We start from the raw sequence: 21,560 nt of genomic DNA, 5'->3' as shown, positions 1-21,560 counted from the left end.
AAATAATTTTTTTGTAGAAAGCCTTGATCCTACAGCCGGTCAGAACAGGAGTATTTCAGTTCTGCTTTTAATCCTCAGCCATATCCTTCAGTCTTGGGATATGGTAATTTCACCTTAGGTGTGGTCTTTTCAGAATTCTACAGGAAACCCCAAGGTGTTTACCAATGCCCTCTAATTTTATGGGTTCTGAACTCCAGACTTGATCTCCCTAATACTGTGGCAGCTGACAAAAATCCCTGTTCAGCTATCTGGCTTTCGTATTAGATTCTTTGAAATCTCACCCTGTACATGTGCCATTTAGAAGATTGATAAGGATTTGAGGAGAATTTGTAAGTAAATTTTGGAATCCCTCTCTGTAGATCAGTCATTTTCCCAAATTTCGACCTCAATTTCCAGGTTCTGTGACATTTTTGTACACCCAACTCTACTTCTCAGCCAGTAAAATGTCACTTCTGTAGTACACTTTCTCTGTGTACTACAGTATGAACTGTGAAGTATCTTTAGAGGGAAATCCTGTCAAATATGGGCTTCACCTGGTGAGGCTTCCCTTTTTCAAGGATTATAGACCCTCTCATTTTTCTTGCTTTTGGTTGGTCTCCATGCTTACATACAGTTATTTTTATTTTTATATTTGGTCTGGAGTTAATAGGAGGATCTGACACAGCTGTTTTGCCCTGCCACAAATTGGAAATTTATCTGGTTATCAGTGATTGTGTGCTAGACATATTATCTTTATTTTTTATTAGGGCATTATAGTTATACATAGTAGCTGGGTTCACTTTGGCAAAATCACACCTACATGGAATTTGATTTCTATCCCCATTCTCCCCACTTTCCTTCACCTCCTCCATCCCTATATATTTTAAAATTTTTTAAATTTCTTTTTTTTAGTTATACATGACAGTAGAATTATTTTAACATATCATACGTGAGGTAGCGTTGCATGGCCATGTATGCATATATGAACGTAGGAAAGTTATGTCCGATTCATTTTACAGTTCCCTCTTCATATTCTCTTTCCTCTACAGATACTCCTTTCACTTGTTTATTTATTGATTTTTAAAAATAACTTTTTATTCTATTTATTTATTTTTTATGTGGTGCTGAGGCTCTAACCCAGTGCCTCACACATGCTAGGCAAGTGTTCTACCCCTGAGCCCTAGCCCCAGCCCTATTCATTGATTTTTGATAGGTACTTTCTATATACATAAAGGGGAAATTCCCTTTAGCACATTTTTATATGCACAAAATATGATTTGTTAAATTCATTCCATATTTCCTCCCCTTTCCAGTCCTTTCTTCCTCACTCTTGATCTATTTCTTCTACTCCACCTACCTTCCTTATATACTTATTATATTCAATTCCTCAACACCCTGTTTTCTTTCCCTTCTTTTGCTCTAGCTTCCACATATGAGAGAAAATAGTCAATCCTTGATTTTCTTTTTTATTTTTCTTTTCTTTTTGGTACCAGGCATTGAACCCAGTGGCACTTAACCACTAAGCCATATCCCCAGCCTATTTTATTTATTGAGACAGAGTCTCCCTAAATTGATTGCACAGGTCCTTGCTAAGTTGCTGAGGCTGGCTTTGCATTTGCAATCCTCCTGCCTCAGCTTCCTGAGTCACTGGGATTATAGGCTCAACTACAACTCGATCAACCCTTGATTTTCTGAGTCTGGTTTCTTTCACTTACCATTATGGTCTCCATTTCCATCCATTTACCAGAAAATGCCATTATTTCATTCTTCTTTATGGCTGAGTAAAACTCCATTATGTATATATACCATATTTTTTTGATCCATTCATCTATTGATGGACAGCTGGGCTGATTCCATAATTTGGCTATTGTGAATTGTGCTACTATAAACATCAAAGTGGGGGATATCACTAAGGTATGCTGATTTTAGTGTTTTTTTTTTTTTTTGATAAATACCAAGGAGTGGGGTAGCTGGGCCATGTGGGGGTTCCATTTCTAGTTTTTTTGAGGCATCTCCATACTGTCTTCCAGAGTGGCTTACTAATTTGCAGTCCCACTAACAATGGATGGCTGTTCATTTTACTCCACAGCCTTGCCAAAATTTATTATTATTTGTGTTCTTGATAATTGCCATTCTGACCAGAGTTAGATGAAATGTTAGTGTTTTGATCTGTATTTCCTGATTGCTAGAGATGGACACATTATTTCTAATTTGTTTATGAAAAAATTTGAGGCCTAGGAGCAAGTGAGTATGAACCTGCTTTGAGAATTATAAAGCTCCTGTTGGCCTTCAGGTGGGATAGGCACAGTAGGTATGTTCCTCTCTCCCTTCTAAGCTTTCAGTCTGCCAGAAGAATATCTATCAAAATATGTGCACAAGCACTGACACTACACTTCACTCTTGCCATTTATTGCATGGGGATTCCAGTGCTGAGGGCAATACCCTCAGAAGACAAGGAGGTTCTATTGAACTTGGGGTCCGCAGGGAGGAAATTTCTTCCCACAGGATAAAAGACCCCCATGGGAAGATGTGTGGGGTGACATCAGTCTGGCAATCATAAGATAGTTTATGGTGCTCTGCCTATTCTCAGGATCCTTAGGTTGATGTTGTCTAATTATCTTATCAATAGATAACATTTGGAATGGAACCTATATTATAGGTGTCTTAAAATTGTGCATTTCCCTTTGTTTAACTTACTAAAAAATACATGTGTTAGTACATTGCACAAGGTTATTTTCATAAATGAGCAAATTTACAGAATTTCACGATTTTTGAGTGAAGATTTGCAGATTTCCTAGAAATTTGGGAATTACAATCTGGGGAAAAGCTAGCATAGCGCTTTACCACTGAGCTACAACCCCAGGCGCCTAGATTCCATTTGTACCAAGGACATGTGCTATTCCTTTTCCCCTCCTCAAATGTCCCCTCTGTATCTGTACTGGTCTTACACATTTTACTTCAGAGGCTCTGGCTGAGGCCCACTCTTTTGCTTCCAGATAGGTTCAAAGAGTTTCCACGAAAAATCCAATAGCAGTTTTTCCTAGAATGGTCCCCTGAGGGATGGTGCAAAGATAGGGAGGCCTTGATCTGTTAGTTTTACTTAGAGGAAAGAGCTCAGAGAAGCTCTAACATGAAAGGAAAATGATGTTTGGAATTTGTGTGTTTACATGCCGGGCTTCCCCCTCCACAGTACAGAGCAGGCTGTAACTGTGGTCTTGGTTAGGGCAGATCTTGAGGCACAGTGACTCAGCAATTTCCTGACAGCTGGCCTCCCCTTGGCTCCCACGTCCTGAATCCCCTGCCCCACCCCCACACCAACAGCCCCAATTCCCAATTTTCCCTTAGGTATAGAGCTAGTCAAGGACCCTGAGCCTGGAGAAGAATGGCAGATTCTTGTTTTCATGCTTAGTAGCACCATGGTAACCAGTTTTCATTGTGGGAATCAGTCATTTAATGCTAATGATGTCACCCCTACTGCCAATTCAGGCAGAAGAAGCACAGCTGCCATGGTGACAGGATTCAGAAGCAGGTGTTTGTTTTTTGTTTTGTTTTGTTTAACATATGAGAATCTAGAGTCCCCTGAGGCTCAGGCTGCTCTGGCACAGGGCATGGCCCACTGGAGGTGCTCAGCTGGCCTGCTGTTGCTAAGTTCAAGCCACCTCAGTGTTCCTTACACCAATACAATTCTTCCTCACAGGTCTAGCCATTCCATTCTCATCCATATCATATGTTCTCCAACATTGTTATGGTAGCTTTTAAAATTATATGAGATATTCTATTCCCTTCCGTAAAATCCCCAGTGATTTTCTTCCGCACATTGCATAAGCTCTAGACCCTTTACTATTATCTGGAAAGCCCTGTATGGTCAGTTTTGAGATTATTTCTCCAATCCTACTGCTTATCACTGGATATTCTTTTTGATCCTTTAACATGCCCATTTGAGAACTAAAAAAAAATACAACAACTAAAATAAAAGGTCAATGGATGGGGGCTGGGGTTATAGCTCAGCAGTAGAGCACTTGTCTCCCATATGTGAGGCACTGGGTTCCATCCTCAGCACTGCATAAAAATAAATAAAATAAAGGTATTTTTTTTAAAAAGTCAGTGAATGAGCTCAAAAACAGAATTGGAACAATAGAATAGTCAATTCACTTGGTGGTGATGGATCAATAGAAATGATTCCATCAGCCAGGTGTGGTGGCACATGCCCATAATCTCAGTGACTGGGGAGGCTAAGACAGGAAGATCACAAGTTTGAGGTCAGCTTCAACAACTTAGTAAAACCCTGTCTTAAAATGAAAATAAAAAGGGCTGGGGATGTAGCTCAGTGGTGAAGCACCCTTAGGTTTGATCCCTAGAACCAAAAGAAGATTTGATTATCATAATCAAAATCTCTAACAACACATTGCTTAGAGGAGAACAGTGATTTGTTTTGTTTTGTTTTTGATATCAGGGATTGATCCCAGGGGCACTTAACCACTGAGTCACATCCCCAGCCTTTTCTTATATTTTATTTAGAGAGAGAATCCTGCTGAGCTGCTTAGGGCCTGGATAAATTGCTGAAACTGGCTTTGAACTAACAATCTTCCTGCTGCAGCTGCAGGGATTACAGGTGTGAGCCACAGCATTCAGAGAGAACAGTGGTTTGAATGACTGGATTTTTCTTTTCAAGCCATGAGGACCAGAAGGAAGTGGGATGACATTTTTAAAGGGGTGAAAGAAAGAAGCTGTCAACCCAGGATTCTATATACAGAAAAAACATATTTTAGGAATGAAGGTGAAACAAAAATGTTCTCAGGTAAATAAAAACTAAGGTAATTCATTGCTTGCAGAAACATTAGGAATGAAGGAAGACCAACAGAATTGGTCAGTATCTGAATAAATATTACAGATATTTTTCCCTTCTTGGGTTACTTGAAATATGGTTGGTTGAAAGCAAAAATTATAACACTATCTGACAAAGTTTTCAATGCATGTAGATGTAATTTATTCTAATTGACAACTGCAACATTAATGGAGGGTGTTGAAGAGAACTGTATGCTGGTAAGATTTCTGCATTTCACTTCAAATGATATCACTTCAAAATAGTGATTATAAGTAGACTGTAAAAAGTTAGGTGTGGCTGGGTGTGGTGGCACACTCCTGTAATCCCAGAAACTCAAGTTCAAAGCCAGCCTTAGCAGTTTAGCAAGGCCCTACGCAACTTAGTGAGACCTTGGGTTTCATCCCCTGTCCAAAAAAAAAAAAGTGTATATTTATAATCCCTAGAGCAACCACTGAAAAAAATCTACACAAAGATGTAGTAAAAAGCACAATAGAACTATTCTGGAGGTGGAGATGGATAAGATCAAACTGATAATCCAGAAAGCTGACTTTGATTAGGATTACATTCAGAATAGGCTGGGACATGAAATCAAGACTAATAATCCTGATTCAGCAAGCCAGAAAAATCCAGTTATAGTCTTAAAGGAATTGTCAGCAATAAAGCCTCAATATCAAACTTTATATGCACGCTTAAACCAGTTGCTGTTGAGTGGAAAGAGACTAAGAGCTATATTTATGCTACTTAGAATAACACTATGACCATGATACAAAAAATACAAAACAAACAGACCTGGAGCTGAAGAAAAGAAAACTGTGAAAGCGCAATTAAAATCTCACATATCAGACATACTTGCAAAAGGAAACTAATGCAGAGATCTGTTCCAGAGAAATGGAGGATGTTTTGTTAACACTTGATAATTAGAGGTGGGGGACTGATAAAGGAGAAGGATCTTTGTTTTGAGTGACAGGGTATGGATGCCTTTAATATCAGTGAGAAATATAAGAGCAGATATTATCTGTTTAAAATTTAGCCAAAAGAATTGGGAGTGAAAGGATTTACACACACACACACACACACACACAGAGTTTTATAGTTTTAACTAAGGAAGTCCCTTAATGCTATTTTGGACCCGTTTTCTTTTTGTGTAAGTTGAGATAATGTAGATATTCTTGCCTTTCATAAAAGAATGTTTATATATATTTCAATCAATCAATGTGTGCAAACGTATGTTTTAGAAATTAAAGAACAGGCAGCATATTTGTTTTATATATACATATGTACACACAAAAATGTGTGTGTGTGTGTGTATAAAACTTACAGTTTTTGAAATGTCAATCCCAAATGGGAATCATTATTGGTGAGGTCATTAATATATGATGTATAATCTCTCACAAAACCTAGCTGATATAATGTTGGCTTTTCTGTGATAGCTTCACTTTTATTTACTTTCCTCCTATTCCTTCTGCCTGCCAATGTTGAGCAACATGAACTTGTCTGCAAATGCTGTTTTAGAATGTCCCTGTGGTATTTCAATAATCCCTTTGTTTTCTTTCAGCCTATATTTGTAATTGCTTTTATTTGTTTTTGCAACACTAAGGATTGAATCCAGGACCTCACCCATGCTGGTCAAGTACTGTACCATTGAGCTACACCCACAGCCCTGTAATTGTTCATTCTATTTCAAAGAGAGCCAAGTGCAGTGGTGCATGCCTATAATTCCAGCTACCCAGGAGATTGAGGCAGGAGGATTTTGAGTTCAAGGCTAGCCTGTGCAATACAGAAAGACCCTGTCTCAATTAAAAGAAAGAAAGAAAGAGAGAGAGAGAGAGAGAGAGAGAGAGAGAGAGAGAGAGAAAGAAAGAAAATGAATAATACAATAGATGTAAATCCAAAAATATTGATAATTGTACATGGCCTAAACACATCAATTAAAAGACAGGGATGGACAGAATGGCCAGGTGTGATGGTGCACACCTGTAATCCCAGATACTCAGAAGACTGAGAGGCAGGAGCAGTACAAGTTCAGGGCCAGGCTGGGCAACCTAGAGAGACCCTATCTCAAAATAAAATAAAAAGGGTTAGGGGTGTAGCCCAGTGGTAGAGTACTTCTGGGATCAATCCCCAGTATAGCAAAATAATGAATAATAATAACCCATCAATGTATTGTGTATAAAAGGTTCACTTCAAATATAATAATATAAATGGAGAAAGATGGGTCATGCTAACACAAAGAAAACCGAAGTGGTTATATTAATCCTAGATGAACTTTTAGCAGAAAGAAAATTACCAAGGATAAAGAGGAATATTGCCTAATGATAAAAGGGTCAGTTCATCAAGAATGCATATGGCTCTCAATGTGTTTAATAACAGAGCTTCAAAATATATGATGCAAAAAACAAAAACAGTATTGAAAGGAGAAACAGACAGGTCCACAACTATATTTGGATACCTTAACACTCTTCTCTCAGAAGTCAAACAAACAAGTAGGTATAAAAGTAGCAATATGTACAAGAACTGAATCACACCATTGCACAATTGATTCTAATTGGTATTTATAGAACACTCCACCCCCTAAACAGCAGAACACACATTTTCCTCAAATATAAGATGGGACATTACCGGTAGCCTGGATGTTAAAAAAAAAAAAACCTTAGTAAAATTTAAAATAATTGAAATTATGCAGAGTGTTTTACAACCACAATACAACTAAACTAAAAATCAGTAACAATGAAGTCTCCAAACACTTGGCCACTAAAAAAATGTTCTAAATACTCATGGGTCAAAAGGGAAGTTTTAAGAGAAATTAGAAAATATTTTGAACTGTACAAAAATGAAAGTACAACATATCTAAACTTGTGCAATGCAGCTGAAGCAGCTGAAGGAATGCTTAGAGTGAAGTGTAGGACATGAAATACCTACATTGGAAAAGTCATCAGAGGAAAGAACTAAAGACAAAAACATAATCAATATAATTGAAAACAGAAAAAGATCCAGGTGCAGTGGTGTATGCCTGTAATCCCAGCAGCTTGGGAAGCTGATACAGGAGGATCACAAGTTCAAGGCCAGCCTCAGCAATTTAGTGAGGGCCTAAACACTTTATCTCAAAATTAAAAAAAAAAAAAAAAAGGTGGAGATGAAGCTCAGTGGTAAAGCACCCTTGGATTGAATCCTCAGAACCAAAAATAAAACAAACAAAAAGAGAAAAATTGATGAAGCAGAAAGCCATTTTTGTGTTTTTACACCCACACTCATAAGGGATGTTGGTTGGTCTTCGGGTTCCTTTCCTTGAGGTGTCTTCTCCTGATTTGGTATCCAGGCAATTATGGCTTCATATAATGAGTTGGGAAGTGTTTTGTCAACTTTTTCATCACTGTGACGAAAACACAGCACAAATGTAGAGGAGGAAAAGTTTATTTGGGGGCTCACAGTTTCAGAGGTCTCAGTCCATAGACAGGAGGCTCCATTCCTTGGGGCTCAAGGTGAGGCAGGACATAGTGATGGGAGAGTGTGGTGGACGGAGGCAGCTCACATGATGATCAGAAAGCAGAGAGAGAGAGAGACCCCACTCACCAGATACAAAATATATACTGTTATACCAATACTGAGACCCTCAAATAACTCTCAGACCACACATTGCCATTCCAATTAAGCCTTTATTGCTGGCCAGCGGCAGACACTCTCCTCTCTAAAAGCAAGATGGTCAGAGTGGCATGCACCCTTCAGTTTGGCCTCATATTTAAGTCAAAAACCACAAAAGGGACGTTTGGGGTTTTAGCCAATGCAAGCAAGCCAAGTCAAAGAAGTGGGAGATTGCAGTCAGGTGGCAGGAGGCTTAGCCAATCAGAATAAGCCCAGTTACTCCAGTTACAGAAAGAGAAGCCCAGATAGATAGTTCCAAGTTCTTGAGGGTTTCCACAACAAAAGGAAAAAACAACTTGCCCCAGTCATGACCTTTCTAGTTGGCATGGCTCTTTCACAAAATGGAGTTACTAAACAAAATGGAGTCACTATAGTCAAGACTTCTGTCTCATCACAATACAGAAAGACACCCTACCTGCCTTCAGTTACTACTCAGTTAATCCCTACCAGGGGATTGATTCACTGATTGGATTAAGGTTCTTACAACCTAATCATTTCTCCTCTAAGCCTTCATGCACTATCCCATACATGAGCTTTTGGGGGATACCTCACATCCAAACCATAATAGTATAGAAAACCATTTGTTTTCATTTGGATTTATCTAAGAGGAAACTTGAGGCGAGGATTCAGTACAGGTGGTCTAGGTGTCAGATTATCCTTGAAAGTACAAGTGGAGGGAGGGGACAGTGAGAGAAAAGAAGGAGAAAAGCCAATAAGCAGAATGTTGGTGAGCAGGTCACTGCTGTGGGTCATTGGGAATCAATCTTGCTGGGATCTTTGAGGATCCATGTAAAACTTGCCTTATCTCACCAAGAGAAGGATATTTATCCACTAACTTAGTCCTTAACTGTCAGGAGTTGTCCATGGGTTGCATGTGGGTCACCGTGCATGGAAGCCTCATGGATAGAGACATCTGATATCTGGGAATGAGCAATGGACCTTTCCTCTGGTTATTTGCCCAGGGATAATGTGAATCTCTATCCCACTCTGCCACAGCCTACATAGCACCCAAGATGGGTGTCACCTGCCAAGACGTCAATCAACGTGCTGACCGTAAGACATCACCAAGCAAGACTCTACCCTTGAAACTTTATCCGTGACTTTGACGTACCCCTTCAAATAAACTACTGGAGCCATTTTGTCTTTGTCTAGTTCCAGAACCCATGGAATATATATTTATATATTTTATTTACAAAAGGGCAAATCAGGAGCTTTGCCTTTTGTAAATATATTTCTGAGTATTTGTGTTTTGTTATTCACTAATTATTTGAGATTTTAAATTTTAGGGTGGCTTAAACCCTCCTGGGCAGGAAGAAGAAACCTCAGTGAGACTCTGGCTGTCAATCTAACATGTTAGGTATTGCCTCTGGTGCTGTGAAATACCAGATATTTGAGGACCATTTGATGCCCAGTTGTATGGATTCTCCTGGCATTCTCAGGGCTTGAGGTAGGAGGTGTTAAGCATGTACCAACTTTTTGTTAGACTACAGGATATGAGGCAGGGCATCTGTGTGGCTATTGCATGATGTGCTGGATGTGTGTCATTCTTTCCTAACTGGTCTTCACTTACCTTGAGGCAGGAACCATGTATTGTAATGTCCAAGTAAAATGAAGTACAGATATGCTGAATAAAAGAGAATCTATATCATGGGAAAAGGGTACGCAGTCAGGGTCCAAATCGTTGATGAGAACCAGGTATGATTAAATATGACTAGTTGAACATTATGTTTAGCTATGTCCTTACTAGTAAGAATGCAGGGGAGAGGACATGTATTGGCAGTATTTGTATACCAAAAGAGTGTCTCTTAATTTCCCCACATTCTATAAGTGGGTGGGCTGGAAACACCCATGTGCTTCCTTTAGTTAGGATCAGATGAGCTGAATACGACCATGCTTTGAGAAATACAGAAGCAGGGAACATGCTGGAGTTTGGCTGGACTGAGCACTGGTCTCTCATTCCTCAGTGTACTCTTCTTCTCCAGAGACAATTGATCAAGGTACCAAATATTAAATGTGCATAACTTGTGGTTGCAGAATTCTCTGTGGATTCTTGGATTGGGGCTGGTATGACCGCCCTGTAGGGGATCCTAGAGCTGAGTGGGTACCAAGGACCTTAGGGGCAGAGCAGGGTCCTGGCCTGCCTGACTTGGGGTCTGGACGAAAGGATTTTCTTCCACAAGGGGAATGAAGAGCAGTTAAGATGCATTTGAAGAAGGTAGTGGTCTGGCTGTCATTCCAGATGTGAATCCATTGTACCATTCACTTGCATTAGAAATGACCAGAGGAAGGAGAAAGGCATCTGAAACCAGGGCTTTAGGCAATCAGAGACTGTGCTCTTTGTACCTCATTCCCATCTTTCCTATGTTTTGCACCTGCCCCTCTTACTTTGGAGGCTATAGTCACCCAAAGCCCACCCATCCTGCCTCCAGACAAATCTGTGAAAAGAGTTGGCTTGAAAACCAACTTCAATAATCCATACTTGGGTTGACCTGCAATTGCCCTCCTCAAGAGCATCAGGGAAAGTATGAGGGAATGGGAACCTTCCAATTCAGTTTTTTTTTTTTTTTTTTTTTTTTTAGCTTTTATATTTTTAATGAAGTAATTGTTCACATCAAACAACATCAACAAAGTATTCCAATACTGAAGTACACTGACAATATTCAACTCATCTTATTGGGCATTTTCATGTTCCATTTCATAAAAAGCAATTCAATTTCCAAAGAAAGAGATAATTATTTCTTTGAAAGGAAGAATAATTTAAAATTATAGTACACCATTTGAAATAATTTTCATAATTTCTTCCTTACATAGTTTACATTTGATATTCATAATTAGTTCCCTTAAAATAAATGAGGGAAACTATCCCCTGCAAGGCAATTTTCTAAATTAAATAAATCAGCTATTTTCAAACCACATTATGACTCAGGGGATCTTCAGGTGATTCTTTTTTTTTTTTTTTTTTTTTTATTTTTTTTTTTTATTTTTTATTGTTGGCTGTTCAAAACATTACATAGTTCTTGATATATCATATTTCACAATTTGATTCAAGTGGGTTATGAGCTCCCATTTTTACCCCATATACAGATTGCAGAATCACATCAGTTACACATCCATTGATTTACATATTGCCATACTAGTGTCTGTTGTATTCTGCTGTCTTTCCTATCCTCTACTATCCCCCCTCCCCTCCCCTCCCCTCCCCTCCCCTCCCCTCTTCTCTCTCTGCCCCCTTTACTGACATTCGTTTGTCCCCCTTGTATTATTTTTCCCCTTCCCCTCACTTCCTCTTGTATGTACTTTTGTATACCTCTGAGGGTCTCCTTCCATTTCCATGCATTTTCCCTTCTCTCTCCCTTTCCCTCCCACCTCTCATCCCTGTTTAATGTTAATCTTCTTCTCATGCTCTTCGACCCTACTCTGTTCTTAGCTACTCTCCTTATATCTAGAATCAACAAATGGGACTTACTCAAACTAAAAAGTTTTTTCTCAGCAAAAGATACAATAAGAGAGGTAAATAGAGAGCCTACATCCTGGGAACAAATCTTTACTCCTCACACTTCAGATAGAGCCCTAATATCCAGAGTATACAAAGAGCTCAAAAAATTAGACAATAAGAGAACAAACAACCCAATCAACAAATGGGCCAAGGACCTGAACAGACACTTCTCAGAGGAGGACATACAGTCAATCAACAAGTACATGAAAAAATGCTCACCATCTCTAGCAGTCAGAGAAATGCAAATCAAAACCACCCTAAGATACCATCTCACTCCAGTTAGATTGGCAGCCATTATGAAGTCAAACAACAACAAGTGCTGGCGAGGATGTGGGGAAAAGGGTACACTTGTACATTGCTGGTGGGACTGCAAATTGGTGCAGCCAATTTGGAAAGCAGTATGGAGATTTCTTGGAAAGCTGGGAATGGAGCCACCATTTGACCCAGCTATTCCCCTTCTCGGTCTATTCCCTAAAGACCTAAAAAGAGCATGCTACAGGGACACTGCTACATCGATGTTCATAGCAGCACAATTCACAATAGCTAGACTGTGGAACCAACCTAGATGCCCTTCAATGGATGAATGGATAAAAAAAATGTGGCATTTATACACAATGGAGTATTACTCTGCATTAAAAAATGACAAAATCATAGAATTTACAGGGAAATGGATGGCATTAGAGCAGATTATGCTAAGTGAAGCTAGCCAATCCCTAAAAAACAAATGCCAATTCAGTTTTAAACAGCAATGAAGTTGTGACTCAGAGGTGTGGTAGCAAAGAAATCCTAAGATGGGAAGAAACAAGGGGTTTTCAATTAATATACCAATGCAGGGGTTACTACTCCTTCTCTTTGGTCTCCCTCACCAAATACAGAACAAATTTCAATAGCAGTCTTGATCTGAATAACTCCTGAAACAAGTGACTCAGGCCCTTCCCTAACCCGCTGTCTCTAATCCCACCTCCTCCCCAGGATTTTTCCATTAGATGCATTAGGGACTGATCAGGTCCCCTGAGCCTAGAGAAGAATGGCAGTTCCTAGTTTGCATATTTGACAAAACCATGGCAACCAGTTCCCATCATGGGTCAGTCACAGAGCTAATGATGTGGCTCAGCAACCAATCTAAGCTAAGAAGCCCTGCTGCCATGGTGACAGGGATGGGGACTAGTTTCTCTGAAATGGCTAAGAGGCTGAGCACCTCCAAGGAGCAGGTTGCACTAGACGGAGTCCAGATAGGAGCTTTCCCTGTTATGCTGCCATCATCTCAGTCCAAGATCCAGGTCCCACCTGGGCAACTTAATAGCCCCAGATATGTTTCCTATTTCCACTCTTGTCCACTTCATAATCCATTTTCCGGCAGCATCAGTGTATCTTTATAAAATGTTTATTCTATTGTTTGGCTCCCATCCTTAAAAATTTCCAAGGGATTTCCCTATGTACTTTAAATAAAATCCAACCTCCTGTGCATGAGCCATAAGCCCTGAGTAGCCCTGGACTTCTCTCCAAGCCCATCTCCTACCATGGGCCTATGCTGTTTGTTCCTGGAATGTGCCTGGAATCTCACCTGATAGCAATTGTATTGAATTGTGCTTACCTGTAATGTAAGTGACGCAGGAGTCTCAGGCTGGACGATGACAAGGTCAAAACCAACCTTGGCAATTGAGAGAGACTCTATCTCAAAATAAAACAAAAAATTTTTTAAAAAGGGGTGGGGATATAGCTCGGTGCTAGAACACTTGACTGGCATGTGTGAGACCCTGGATTTGATCCCCAGTACTTGAAAAAAAAAAAAAAGTCTCTTTGCCCTGGGACTCTTGCTCCAGGTCTTCCTTTGGCTGCCTTCTAGTCATATAAGTCTGAGTTCAAATGTTAACTCCTCAGACATTCCTTAGAGCAGAAGGGTCTACTGTGCAAACCAGGCCTCTCTTGGGGTCCTGAGAGGAGGGTAGGCTGTGGTGAGGAAAGTCTGGGAGTCAGGGGACCAGAGTCCATCCTGGCTCCACACTTGACCTCATTTTCCTTCTATAAAGATGGCTGGGAGTACCAGGTAGGCAGTTTTTAATCTGGGCTCCAAAAGGCTCAGAGGTCCCAAGGAGATGCCTGAGAGCCTTGCCCAGGTGACTTATTCATGTCCATGGAGACAAGCAAAGTGGAGCTGACTGTGAGGGACTCTGAGCGTCATTTAAGGAGAGTGACTCTTTCTTTCTCCAAGTACAGATACAGATATGTATATATGGATAGGGATAGATAGATAGATAGATAGATATAGATAGATAGATTCAGTCACCCCTCAGGACCCTCAAGGGACTGAGTGGAAGGGCCTGTCCACAGATACCAAAATCTAGGGATGTTTAAGTTCTTTATCTAGCATAGCATAGATTTTATGTACTTTAAATCATCTCTAGAGTACATATAATATCTAATACAGTATAAATACTATGTAAATAGCTGTTATATTATACCATTTAGGGAATAATGGCAAGAAAAAAAAGTACATGTTCTGTATAAAAGAATCCATTGTAGGCCTATGTTCAATCTGCAGTTAGTGGAATCCACAGATGCAGACCCTGCAGACATGGAGGACTGACTGTATATAAATACACACATATGCATATATTATGTGTGTGCATCTATATGTAAGCATGAGTGAGGTGGAGATTAGGGTTGTGTTCTACCTAAGATTCTGTTAGCAAAACAGAACACGTAAGTATTTTCAAACACTGGAAATCTCTGAATTAGATTTCTTTCCGAGGGCTGTGCCTATGCTTGCTCTTAGAGAACAAGAGGCCACTGGGGGCCTCCAGCGCCTGCACGCCACAATTGCTGAAATCTATGAAAGGGTGACTGTGAGAGACAGAGAAAGTGGGGGCGCCCTCCAGTGGGAAAATGAAGAAGTTACCTTCAGTCTGGAATGACGGACAGGCATTTTCCTACATTGTCTTTAATCCTCCTTGCAGCTGGGGAGAGTGGGCATTATTACCACGTCTATTTCACCCATACAGAGAAGAATTTGAAGAGCTTAAAAAATGTGTTTAAGGTCACACCTGGGTAGCAGCAGAGCTAGGCTGGCTCTGTGTGGAATGCACTGTTCCTTCTGATCCCACACTTCCAGAAGGTTCTCCACCAGGGTCTGCACTCAGTGGAACCCTGTCAATCCTCATTCAGCCAACACCAGCCCCCTTTCTTCAATGCCTCCCTCTTCAAACAAGCTTTAAACTCAAGTTTTCCTTATTCTCTGAAGATGATTTGAGAGGGGGGGGGAAAAGTCTCCTCTATCTTCCTTCAAACTTGGCTTTGAATAAACCTATTTTCCCGCCAATTTGACTCCTATACGTGGAACATGAACTAGCCTCTTGTTCCTGCATGGTAACAACAATTTGATATATGAATTATATCTCAATAATGTGTTATTTAAAAATCACTAATAACTTCATTTAAATAAACGCAAGCATTATAGCTTAACAGTTTTTCCCAAATTTCAGGCAGCCCACAGGATTTTTTGGCTTTTCTTGTGCCATTGTGCTGTTATTGATTTACTCTCTAAGTAATATAAAGTAAAATTATTTTTAGGGCTGAGGATGTAGCTCAGTGGTAGAACACTTGCCTAGCATGCACAAGGGCCTGGGTTCAATCCACAGTACCGCAATAAACTGTCACACATAAATGGAAAATCAGTGTCTCTTCACATGAATGAAAATTAATTGTAAAAAATAAAGACAATTTATAAACAAAAAGAGAAATGAGAGAGCACCACCCCAGCACCCTACTGTAGGAGACAGAGCTTTGGGAGTGAGTAGAATCTGAGACAATGGTCCCTAGACTGAATGGTCAAGGGCACCACCCCTGCTGTCACCAGTGCTGAGACCCAGGGCAGGATGGAGGGGGCTTGGTCTGGAGTTGACTCCAAAGCCAGGTGAGATGGAAGAAGGTGAAAGGGCCCAGACCTCTGAACAGGTGTGATATCCCCGTGTCCTTCCTGGGGATGGTGGGTATTGTGAAGTCTAGAACTCTGGCCTCATCCTGTACTGCTATTCCCCTGGCCCCTCTCTCAAGTAGGTGCAGCTCCCAGGCTGAAGAGGAAGCCCTGGGCCCAGTCAGGACTCATCCCGAGGTCAGAACTGGATGTAGGCGGGCCTGGCTCTTTCTGCCTTGGTCGTGGCTTCCCAGCACGTCTGCTTCTCCCAAGGCCTCAGGGCTGGGCTCCAGGTCCCTTGGAACACTCTGAAGTTCCCCTCCATTCCTGCTGCTGAACCCCTAATCTTCGCTTAAACTGGCTTCTCTTGCCTCCCACCCCCTCTTCTGTTTTAACCTCTGCCTCCAAGACGCCCTCTAACTTTCTCTCCCTACCGCACACTTTTTCCAGAGTTTCCAAGCCTCGGGTACCCACTGCCCCACCACCACGCCTCTCAAGATGCCGTTGGTCCTTCTCCCAGGTCTCCTCCCCATCATGGGAATTAGTCCCAGAGGAAAAACAAAGACTCAGACGCATCTCTGAGGCCCCCAACTCACTGTGGCCACTGCACCTGCCTGGCTGGAACCCAGAGAGGGGGTGATAAAATCTCTAGGTTAATGGTGACAAGGCCCCAACTTTGGTTCTTCCCTGTCTTGGGGTCAGAGTACTGCTTTTAAGAGTGGCCTGTCTCCTGAAAATAGTGGACTCCTCTCTAGAATCCCAAGCGGACAAGGCTCCACTACATCCACATGCCTTACCTCTACCACATCCTCTTCTTATCACCGAGGATTAAAGAAGGGGAAGGGGGCTTGATACAGTCAAGAACTGCATATTGCCAATGGCACCTGGGAGTCAGTCTTGAGAAACAGTCCCTTACTTGTTAAGGTGTTGTGCTAAGCTGAGATTGCCCAGGGTCATATCCACCAATCTGAAGGCAGCTTTTTAGCTTCTCTGTGCCCCAGTTTCCTCATCTGTAAGCTGGGGCTGATAGTATTAAGGAGTCTGAGTGTCTAGTGCCAGGAGTTCTTAGGATTAATAAATTCAAAACCGTGAAGCATTTAAATATATGATTAAATTGCAGGTGATGGGCCCTTGGTGTGTGTTATTAGCTTTTACAGTTCTTGTTAACTTACCTTTTCTGTCATTGGTACTTCCTCCAAGTTGTAAGGATTTTTCCTGCTAAAATTTTCTCCTATCAGTCCATATTTTTCAGACCAAGTACCACCACCTTTGTACAAGCCACCATCTTTCACCTGTTACTATGATGGCATCTTTACAGTTATGGAATAACTAGAAGCTTGGGGGGATCATCTAGGAGCCTAGAATCATGTCTGGCATACTGTAGGTGCTCAACCAATACTTGTTGAATATTTGTTGTGTGACTCTTGCCTCACTATAATCTATCAAGCACCAGGCAATGCTTCCTGGAATATCAATTAAAAGCGTGTTACTTCTTTGCTTTACACTCCGCTGTGAATTTTCTTAACAATTCTTAATTATCACTAAATCTTGGACCTCTACCTACAAATCCAAGCACAGTCTAACCTTGCTTCCCTCTCCATCCTGGTCTCCTCTCTGTCTTCTTCTCCATGTTCCAGCCTTCTTTCCATTCTTTGAACACCTGAGCTCTTCTGAAGATCTTTCCCCCTTCTTCTCTCCACCACTCTATCACTGTTTGTTATATTAAAATTCTACTTCCTCAGATAGTTTCTTGTCCCTATGAATCATTATCATGTCAATGCCTTCTTGACTCTTAGTGTTTACACTGACTTATTCCCTTGTTTACTTGTTTGTGTCTTCCCTCTCACGTGGAAGTTCCATGGGGACATGTGTTTACTTTATTATCATACCCTCATTATCTGGCTCAGTAAATATTTGTTGAATAAATGAATCAGACTTGGGTCCTGAGATGGCTACCAGATATCTCTACCTCTGTTCTCTCATCCCTTAAGTGGGCACCTTATTAAGTGACTGGGCACATGAACTGAAATGATGGACGTGAAAATAGCCTTGTGTTGTTCAAACACATTGTGAGTCAAATTCTGCTTCGCTTCAGCTTCAGTGTCCTAGGGATTCAAACACCTCCATCATGTCCCACGCATGTGTGAAACCCAGAGGGGCAAGAGCCCTGGTGGAGAATCAGGAGCAGAACCCAGGAGTCCTGCTCCACAGCTCAGCAAGGAGAAGGGGTGAGACAGCCAGCTACTACCAGAGAACAGAAGCTGCCTACCCTGATGGGGAAGGGCACACCTTGAATCCGACCCACCAAAGCCTTGGCCTCACAGGTTCCTCTGGAGCTTTCTGTCTGTGGGTCGTCTTGGCTGGGAGACACTGAGGCCAGGGTGGACTGTCATTCTGGTGCTTCTTCTTGGATACCCAGTGGGAGTTGGTTTCATTGTGTTGAGTCTACAAGACCCAGGCCACGGCCTTCTGTTAGGAAGCAAGTCTTCCCTCAGGGACATAATCACCCTGGCAGGAATCTCCTGGATAACATCTCCCCAGAGATGTATAAGACTCTGAGGGAAGCTCAAGGGGGTACCTGGATGTGGAAGAGTCTCGGGACTCTTTGGGGGTGGATTCTCAGGGCTCGTGCATGTGTGTGCACATGTATGCCTGCGTATCGATGTGTATTGCAAGCAAGTATATTTGTGTTTGTTTATATGTGTGTGTAGCTGTAGACTTGTGGGTATGTGGGGGATGTATTTGAGTATATGGATATGGTATGTGTGTCTGTGTGTCTGAGTATATGCAATATATTTGTATTCATTTTCTACTGCTCTATTGCTGTGTAACAAATTCCCCCAATTTAGCAGCTTAAGAATAACAAACATTTATCATCTTAATAGTTTCTGAGGGTCAGGAATCTAGGATTAGCTTAGCTGGGTGCTTCTGGCTGAAGTTCTACCATGGAACGGCAGTCAAGATGTGGACAGAAGCTGCTAAGAGCCAAGTATATGATGCATGGCATTTTTGGTTGAAAGGTGACGCCAGCTAGCCATTGAGATGATATGATTATGTTAAGATTTGCATTCATATGGATATTGGACTCCTGCTGTTCACCTAGGCCTGCTACGGGACTCCTGGAGAGTTCCCATTGGTTGGGGAAGTACAGTAGGAGGGAGTTCCGGGGGAGGAGGCGGCGTGGGTGGATCGAAAAATCTTCCCGGGCCCATACTGGACATTGGCGGCAGTTTCAAAAAATAAAGTTTGTTCCTGCTTGAGTGGCTCGTGATTTTGTGCCCAGCCAGACTGCGGCAAGAAGCCACAATGATCTGAAGGCTCAACTGGGGCTGTGGGAATCTCCTTCCAAAATGGCTTACCTTACCCTCCTGATAAGTTGGTGCTACCTTTTGGTAGGAGGTCTTGTAATGCCAGATTCCTGGGACCCCAATAGACCTCCAGGAGCTGAATCCAATGCAATCACACAAGAGTCTTTATTGCAAGCTGGACTCACAACCATTTCCTACACAGCGGTCCTGAGGAGTGAGTCCCGGTCCTTTTTTCAGTGAGATTTTATAGGTTTTGGGGGATACTCTATGTGTCACAACATCACACAGCAAATCATTTTATACCGTGGGAAAATCAAATAACAACTCTTAACATTGATTAGCACATTCGTTGGCAGGAACAAGTCGGGTAGGGGTGATTGGTTAGTTCAAGTGGTGGATATGTTTGAACTGATTGGCTTAGGCTGCGAGGGGTTGCAAGAGTGTATATGTTAAACTGCAGGGTTGCCTAATCCTGTTATCAATCACCAAAACTACTGGGAGGGTCACCTGACATTTCAGGTATTTTCCCTGTCTCAGGTGGGGGTGACTATGTGCCTAGGAGGGCTCTGTGGGTTTTTCCAAGGACAAGGGTCACGCCCCCTCCTTTCAGACAGGACTTGAGGTAGAAGCTGGTTTCTCAAAAATGGAGTCACATCAGTTTCTCAATCTCAGTTCCTTGTTCCTTGTCACATCTTCCCATGTGGCTGATCAAGTGTCCTCATGACAGCTGGTTTCCTCCAGAGTGAATAACCCCAGAGAGAAAGAGAACAAGACAGAAACCACATGGTTTTTTAAATAACCCAGTCATGGAAGTCACATGCCACCCTTTCTGCCATGTTCTATTAGTCAAATAGACCATGAGTATGTGCATATGAATTTAAATGTATATATGCCTGTGTTTATATAGGTGTATTTGCAGTATGTACATGATAAGTTAATATGCATATGCAGCTGTATATGTGGGTATGTGTATGTGATTTTTTTGTTTCCAAGCATTGAGAGTGTATGTGGGCATGTATGTATACATGCCTGTGAGTATGTGTGGTATGAACATGCATGTTTATGGATGTGTGTGCATGAGCTTGTGCATGTTGCATTCATGTGTATGAAAGTGTGCTGGTACACAACAAGCTTAGAAATGTTACCTACTTGTGTGGAGGAAAGCCTGAAGCCAGGAATGGAGAGACCCAGAGAATCCCTTGGTTCCTGGAGTAGCATGTGGATGGGTTGGACCCAGAGACTGGGACAAACTCTCCTTTGCCTCCAGGGTAAATGGATCTGCATTTGGCTCTCCTTTATTAAGGCTTTTGTTGTTGTTAATTTTTATTTGAACTTTTCAACTCTTCTTGGGGGTGAGCAATGAGGGAGTAGAGAAGGCTCCACCTCTGTACAGGTTGAGAGTTCCTAGGGAGCAGCAGCCCCTGGAGGCAGGCCTGGGGGAGAGAAGGGGAGATAGGCCAGGGAAAGGGAATTCTGCTAGAGAGCCCTATTGACCTCCTCTCTTCTCTGCCTAGGGCTGATCCCAGGCCTCTGGGCCTTATTGGGCAGGAAGAGGACTTTTTTGTTTTTTAAAAACTAATTCAATCATCTCAGAAGCTGCTCCCGGCCCTATCTTTCTGTTCTGATGCCAGCTTTTGTGTTTAGAGGCCTATCTGATTTTCTCTTAACTTTTTTTTTTAAAACCTCTGTGAAAAATAATGCAGATGAACAAAGTGGATGAAATATAAAATTATAGCTCAAAAGATTATTAGAGTGTGAGCACCCACATCATACTCTCCATGTCATACTGTTCAGGACACAATACCCCACACTCTGGCTCCCTGCATGCTTTAAGCTGAAGGAATCTGGGGAACAGCAGGTGGGGGTGGTCTCTCTGGTATCTCTCTTCTCTCAAGGAGGTGATTAGGCCCTCATGTGCAAGGTGTTCTCCCTGTGCCTGGAGGAAAGGAGCTTTCTTATCTCCAAAGACCCAGCAAGAAGAATCTGAATAAACAGGCTTTGCTAAATTTTCTCAGCTTATTACCCTTGGTTCATGCTCTTTATGTCTCCAACATAGCTTTTCACAGCTCTCCCTGTTCATTGAAACTACTATTAAAACCCTCAAGTTTAACTGCTTGAAGAAGTTTTCATTTCTTTTCCTGTGTCACATAAAACTCGCATTAAATACATTAGAATGCTTTCTCTTGTTAATTGTCTTTTGTAACAGGAGTTCCAGGTAATGAACCTAAGATGAGAGTGAAGGAAAAGATATTTTTCCTCCCTTATACGAGGCAATCTAATCCCACTAATATTCTGGAAATGCCTCCTGTTCCTTCCAAGCTATTCCCTTTCATGCCTGTCTCCCAGAACTAATCACTGTCCTGATTTCATGGTCACAACATTCTTCCTTATCTTGTTTTG

Source organism: Marmota flaviventris, chromosome 11, assembly GCF_047511675.1.
Source record: "Marmota flaviventris isolate mMarFla1 chromosome 11, mMarFla1.hap1, whole genome shotgun sequence".
Classification (NCBI taxonomy): domain Eukaryota; kingdom Metazoa; phylum Chordata; class Mammalia; order Rodentia; family Sciuridae; genus Marmota; species Marmota flaviventris.
The sequence above is the reverse complement of the archived record's forward strand: the minus strand, read 5'-3'. Positions refer to the sequence as shown.